Raw genomic sequence first — 7728 nt, 5'->3', positions numbered from 1 at the left:
CTGGTGCATTCAGTTTGTTGCTAGTGCGTTTGCGATTTGGTGGGTTTTTCTTTTTTTTATGCAGCAGGCAGCATGAAGCGAACAAAGTTAAGTGGGGCGGCTTATCGTAAACTTGCAAACGAAAAGCGTGAAAGAGAAGCAACGTTACAGAAAAAGCTTGGTACAGTGGACACGTTTTTTAGGCGAAAGGAACAAGTGATTTCCGAAAGCAGTTCAAAAAGTGGAAGCCGAAGTGGAAGCGGCTACATCAAGTGAACTCTGTGAAACGCAAAATGTCGAAAATATTGTGGATTTAGTGGAGGAAGAAAGTGCACCTTAGGTAGTGTCCCCTCAGATCGTAGGAGTTCCTGATTGTGACAGTGAGAGTGCAAATTTCGTTAGTGACGATCCTGCCGAGTGGTGTCTGAATGATTCTACAATTGACATTCTTCTAAGATGTGGAATTAATCAGAATGCTGAAAACGATTTTTCTAAATCGCAAAGACTCATAGCAGGTAAGACAAGATTTTTAAATAATAGTGTTTTTTTTTTCGTAAACTTGTAAATGGCGAATCAATTTTGCGGAATTATTTGGTATATTCGTGCAGCACTGGTGCCGTTTATTGTGCATCATGCTGGTTGTTCAAGGGCAAAACAAACATCGCAACTCACTGCATTTCAGGCTGGAAAAGCATTTCAAATATTCTAGCGTCACACGAAAAGTGGTGAGTGGTGAATTTAATTTCTCAATACATTACATAATTTTAGGTATAGCACATATAGAAAATGAATTGTTTGTTATTGATTTTTATCCTTTGTTTTTTATTTCAGTATGTTCACTAATTTTTATATTAGCCTGTAAAAATACTGCAAATAAGTTACTACTTTTGTTTTGAGAAGGGCGCACATTAAGTTTGTGCCTAGGGGCGGCGAGGAAGCTTAATCCGCCACTGTTCACAGTATGTTGTTCATGATATCTATACTCTGTCCAGCTAACTGTGGAGCAGGCAAACGAAAACAAGTCTCGGCGCAAGTTGTGACGCGAGACGGCTCCACCAATGAGCACGTAAGAGGAACGGAATTGCGTGGAGTAGGGGAAAGCGACTACAGTTACCAGCCTTCGCACTGGCCACTCGATTTCCTTCGCTTCTCTGACGCTATGCGTCGATTTGCTCCACAGTTAGCTGGGACAGGGTATATCACTGTTCAGAGTTGCGGTGACCTGCTTCAGCTGTTGCTTATGAGAAGATTCTTAAGTAAGGACTTCGGAGATGCTTGGATTGTCCTTACATTGCTTCGTTTCACCTCTTGCGTAAATTGAGACGAGATGTCTAATGTCATTAAGAACTACGATGCCTGTTATTGGTTGTAACTCATTTAAACACATTGAAAATACAGCTGTGAACTGGGGGCGCACGTCCCTCTATGCAAGGGTAGAAAAATACAGGGCACTCGGTCGCCATGTGGCATCAGAATTTTCACCTGGAGCCTCAATTTTCAGTAATGAAAAAAATATATTTCTGTCAATATTTCAATGGAAATTTACATTACCTTATTTTAAAATTACTAGTTCAGTATGTGTCATTTTACCTATTCGTTGGTATTTTTTGTTCATTTTTTAAGTTATTTTGTTATTTTTTCTTTTTTTTCATTGTTGACAATTTCAATGTAAAATGGCCATCTGTGCTGCCTCTGGAATATTCTCAAATGTAGCTATAATAGCTTTATCTTAGTTGATATCACACCTCTCTTACACCATATTTTCCAAAAGAATCCGGCTCTTGTGAGAAGGGGCTGGTGCCTGAGTTAGTTTTAGTTTTTTCTACCCCTGCTGCCCTTTGGTGCCATCACTGTGTCCAGCCTCCCCCTTAGACCTGAAGAGGCCTTCCCGATGGCGCAGTTGTAGCGTCGTTGTCTTGTAATCAAGGGTCCCGGTGGAACCACATAGTGGTTCGGATCCCACTTTAAATTGAAGGTCCAATGCCGATTAGCCTTACTGTGCAAAAGGTGGACTTGAAGCACCAAATCAACCAATCAACCTTCGACCTGAAGGAATTGATCATTAATGAACGTTTGCATTTTACACGTGATATTTAGCCAACCCGGGAATCCCATATTTTTTATTTCACACACCATTGGTGGATTATTGACGCGGGTGGTACCGCCTGATCTAGAGGGTGAAAAGTAATAATTGTCATCACTTCAATGGTAGCGGTAATACCTAAATTACCCTATGAGGCAGACTACTGCGACTTCGAAAATCTAGCTCCTTGAAAGTCATTTTAGCTCTATTTATAGTGCAACTTAGCTCTTTTATAAGGATCCGGATTGGCAACACTGGCGCTGTGGGCCAGAGAGAGGGGGAGCATAAAATTAGGCGGCAAAAATATTAGCAGCCATTGCTTTTGTGCTGGTTCGTAAATAGCTTGGTACCATGCAGAGAGTTCGCAATTTGTGTTCCTGTGCAGTACGAAATAAAGCCAGCATAAATTCCGTCATCTGCTCTTCTTTTTTTGGCCAAAGGTAAATTTGTAAGTAATTTTTTTGCGCCTATGCATTTTTCTGTTTTTTGAGGAAGCTTCTGTGTTGCTTTGCCTGGCTTTCATGCATCAAGCTCGAGCAGACATCGTGTTTGGGAAGTTGGCGGAATGTGCCGGACATGATTTCGAGAACTGTCCTAGGGCTGTGATGGACGCTGCCCACAGACCAAGCAAGCACAGTATATACTGCGCAGGCCACCGATGAGGGCCCAAGGTGACGTAATTTTAGAGTGAATTGAAAATTTCAAATTTCTGCAATAGTCATTTTTCATATTTTTTAAAAAAATTACCTTCACCACTGCATTTGGCAGACTAACGAGGCTCTGGCGTCTGAACCTACGGCCACTAAAACTTCGTAGGACTGTGTGTGTGTTTCCTGTGTGCTGAGTGCCACTTTACAGCCTCAGCTTTTATCCTGTTAGAATATTTTAGATCATCGACATTACAGTTATGTTGTACTAGTTGTACAGTAAAACCTCGTTAATCCGGACTCCGTTAAGCTGGACTTAGCTTAATCCGGACAGGCAAAAGGCCAAACAAAAAAAGGTTTTAAATGTGGCTAGAAGTCAACAAGAGAACTTCCCAAAGAAAAGGCAGTCAACCACTGATGAAATTCTGTTTCCCGCAGACATTGTACTGTACTGTATAGTGTATTTAGGCCTATGTCCTTGTTACGTACCCGAACGCAAAGATTAGTTATAGCCTACAGCGGCCGATAGATGGCAGAGCGCGGGAAAAGATGAAAGAACGCTTAATGTTGGAGTAACGCGCGAGGAAAACATATGAAAGTAATTGTAAATGGTAGGGATGTGACGAAGCTGAAAATTTACCGATGCCGATGTACTCACCGATAATTTTTGGAACCGATACCGATGCCGATATTTAACCGATTCCGATACATCAGATTATTAAACAGAAATGGGATGTTATTTTCAGCATGACAAAAATAAATTTACTATGTACATTTCTATTGCATATCATATGTATATACATATATATTCTCAAGAGATGCGAATGTACATTTGCATCTACAAAATGTTATGTGAACCTTTAAGAAGAACATGGATTCTCAAGAGATTAAACATTAGTACACAAGCAGTTCTTTGAAATGCAAAATGAATTCCTGTTCAGCCAGATTTAACTTCAGAAATACGAGATTTAGAAGCACTTCAGGAAGCAACCTATTTCTTGTCTTATCGCAAATCTGTTCAGCAACATTGAACACTCAATCACTGAATACTGATGCAGCAGATATGCCCAAGTTTTTTCTCAGCACTTGCTTCAGGTTTGAATACTCATTTTTGAATTTCCAATACAACCACAGATCCTGGTTCAGCAATGTACTGTTTTATTTCCGATTTTGAGTTAGGTTGATCCTCTGAATGAGTTTGCAATAATTTTATTACAAAAACTCTACAATAATGACGAATCATAACCAAATTTTCAATAAATCTTACAAAACTAGAAGGTAAAAACTCTAATATAATCTGTACCGGTTTAAATATCGGATTTTTGCCGATTCCGATACCGATGCCGATGTGTCAATTTCGGCCGATTTTCATACATCTGTAATCGGCTTCGGCACATCCCTAGTAAATGGCAAAGCTAATTATAAATGTTTAATCTGTGAATGAGTAATACTAATAATGAATTGTATCGAGGCGTCAGAAATAAAGGATCGCCATTAATATCGTATACGGTTTGGCAGGAAAAGTAAAGATGCCAAATGACAAGTATGATTCTTGGTCCTTATTGTTTGACGGGAACGATCTTTTCCGTTAGACCTATTGGTTGTTTGTCCTGTGGTGGCGCCAAGTCTTCGGCAACCCACAAGCACTTTCGTGTAGCTCATTTATTGCAGCTCCGAGTCGAGGTCGAGCGCGGGATCGACGGCGCCCTTCGATTACCGCTTTTTGGTTGAGTTAGGCTGGGATGGATGTAGGAAGAGAAAGTAGAGGGGAGAATTGATATGCAGATGCTAGGGTGCCATCCGTGCCAGATTGGAAGACATTAACAAACAGAACATTTTGGTAGAATGCGGAGAAAAATATCGTTAACATCAGCGAAAATAGTGGAGATCGAGAACGGGGAAGGAGGAACTACGTGGATTTGTGTGGGGCAAGAGAAAGGTCACGATTTGACTGGTTCAGGTTAGGGGATGGACACAAGTTAAACTAAAACGGGAGCGTAGAGACGAAATTTCACATTCTCCTCCAGTACAAAAAAAAAACAACAGGGGAGGCAAGACAAAAATATATCAGGGAAACAAATGAAGCTAACACTTAGAATATAATAACAACCGTTATTAGGAGGGAGAGACCGAGGGGGGGGATAGGCGCAAATAAGGAATCTGGGAACTTTCCTACACTATGTTGAGCAAAGAGAGCAAAGAAGCTCAGTGGGGATAGCGAAAATGTGTGAAGTGGGGCTACTAAATAAATAAATAAATCTGAGAAGATTTAGGAATCACTTAGTTAACAGTGCAAGTATAGTGAAAGAATGCAAATGAAATACTGTGTTTGTGAACTCCCAAGCAGTATGAATGTGGAAGTAGACTGAGAGGAGGAAGGGTGTAGGAAAATTGCACATTTTTTTTATCCTTGTATGGTAGACTTAAAAAAAAATTCTATTCTATTCTATAGATGACACTGACAGCCCTGCAGATGCACTGTCAGCAAGTAATGATTCTTATTCTTGAAATTGTACAGTAATCAGTGATCGGTTAGTTCGTGTGAACTTTCCAGCCTGATCATTACCAGTGCGTAGTTAGAGATAGTTTTTTTTTCATCGAACTCTCCATAACTATTGTCTTATTTGGGGGAGCAGGAAAAGGTTTTATAACTCCTTGCCTTGACTAATCTCAGCCAACAGGTCGATAGGTGCCAGGGCTTGCCCCGGGAAGATAGCTTTCTGGAGATAAGGCCTGCTCAAAAAACAGTTTTATAAGATGCACTGTCAACCGATAGTTGACATTAGTTCGTAAACAGTTAGGGTGAGATCGTGTGTCTAACTCCTTGAAAACTAACTCTTCTCGTCAAAAGTAGTAAGAAGATAACGACCGCGTTAAAGACCAAAGGTGTGTTTGTTTATAGAATATTATTGCTTCTGGAAAGGTTTGTGTGCTACTATTGTGAAACGTCTTATGTCTATTAGCTTTTTCCTATGATGCGTGGACTTCTATGTCATATCGCTGTGGGGCACACTTGAAAAATGATCAAAGTTCCCGTTCATCATGAAAATTTTAACTAATGCACTTCACACGATTTTAACTGGTGAACACTCCATGTAGTTCATAGATGACAGGAACCTTGTTTACAATATTTCTTGAACATGTTAACAAACTTGATAGATGTAGCAAACTATTTCACTAGTGGGAAGACAGGAAAGTCCATTGAACTCTTGACGTTATTTTGTTTGTAATAACGATTTGAGTGGCATGCCATGGACCAAATTGAAAAGTAATATTCAATTTAAGAGAAACGAAGCATTTATAGAATGTTCTGAGAGCAAGGATATTGTTGATTTCTGTAGTGATAGAGAACGGGACAATTAGGGCGGTGGAGATAATATCGTAAAAGGAAAGTTTTTCTTGGAATATAACGCCCAGGTCCTTCTGTGCGGCAACTATTTAATGAAAGTATATTTTAGTAAAATTTTGTGTTTAGTGTGTTTTTCTTAGAGAGGTGGTCGACAAAGTATATTTGATCGGTTCGGGAGTAGCACTTGATAAACCTCAAAAATATGAAACCGAGGAAAACGCAGGTGAAAGTTCGTCCATTGCATTGTGGATTATCCAGGTGCTACTTTTCTTTTTACCCTTCACTGATACTGAACAGGCCTTGTTCACTATAGCCTTTGTCTGGTCTAACGGCCGGCGTCCTACATGCTAGCAAGCGAAGTGGGATCGAGGAAGCGGCGAATCTTTAGGAAGTATGCATATAAGGGCAAAAAATGGGAGAAATCGCGTGGGTGGAGCAAAGCTGTTCACGATTCGCAAAGGCTGGTAACTACAGACGCTTTTCCCCAACCCGCAATCCACTTCCCTATGTACAGTGGTGGAAAAAAGTTCTTCCCCATAAGACTTTAATGGCAGTAAAGCATGCCGGAGAGGTAGGCAACACACATTGCACCTTTAGGTGATCGGGTGATTCTGTCTGTCTCAAGGAGCAACTCGTCTTTCATGCAATAGCCAACAGAAACAAGAAATGTTGGAAAATCACGTGACTTGTCAGGTGGAATGTTGTTCGTCATAAAATCACCTTTTCTCAAGCCAGGTCGCAGAACCGACAAGAGTTATAGCCTATGTCCGAAAATGATTCCCCTAAAACCGTTGAACGAATTCTTGCCTTAATTACAAAGGCTACTATACTATATGTGCCGCAGTAGCTCGGTTGTTAGGGAGTTTGATTACCATGCGAGAGATCTGAGTTCGATCCCCGACTGGGGAGAATTGGAATTTTGTCCACCTGTTCAAGTGGCTCCGGCGCCCACCCAGCGTCGTATAAAGGGGGTACCTGTAGGAAACTTGGTGGGGGGGAGGTAAAGGCAGCCAGGTGCTTGGTGCTAATCACATTATCCCCACCTTCGGCCGTAACAAGAAAGTGTGGGACCCTAACTCCGCACCCCCTACACGCCTTCATGGCTTGGTTCAAAGCACAAGGTAGCACTTTGCTTTTTCATTTACTATACGTCCCGATTTTGTCGGAACAAAACTTTCTAATTTCTACGTGGACTTTCTTCCAAGTTCCGTAGGGATGTGAATAGGCTCAAGTTTTTCTTGACAAAATTCATCCATGTTATATTTCGTTATAAAAACCACGGCCGATATCCTGTGTGTGTGGGGGGGGGGGGGGCGCTATAATTCAAACATGTGAGGTGATACTTTTCTCACTACTCCATTCTCCGATTCTTCGTATCAGAAATAAATCTTAATTCTACACACTGAAAATGTAGCACTTCCTACATCTTAGCATGCAAATATCTAGCAGCAAAGTAATGTGTAGGCACATAGTGGTTTGGATACCACTTTAAACTGTAGGTTCATTCGCGATTAGTCTTACTGTGCATAAAGTGGACTTAGACACCAAATCAACCAACCAACACAATCCCGTTATTGTCCAGATTATCGAAACCAGAAGCTTCGTCGCGAATAACATAAGCAAAAAGACAATGTGAAATTACCGAACAGAAACAGAACCTAAAACCTAGA

This window comes from Lepisma saccharinum, chromosome 19, assembly GCF_977018435.1.
Source record: "Lepisma saccharinum chromosome 19, izLepSacc3.1, whole genome shotgun sequence".
In the NCBI taxonomy this organism is placed as follows: domain Eukaryota; kingdom Metazoa; phylum Arthropoda; class Insecta; order Zygentoma; family Lepismatidae; genus Lepisma; species Lepisma saccharinum.
Note: the sequence above shows the minus strand (reverse complement) of the source record.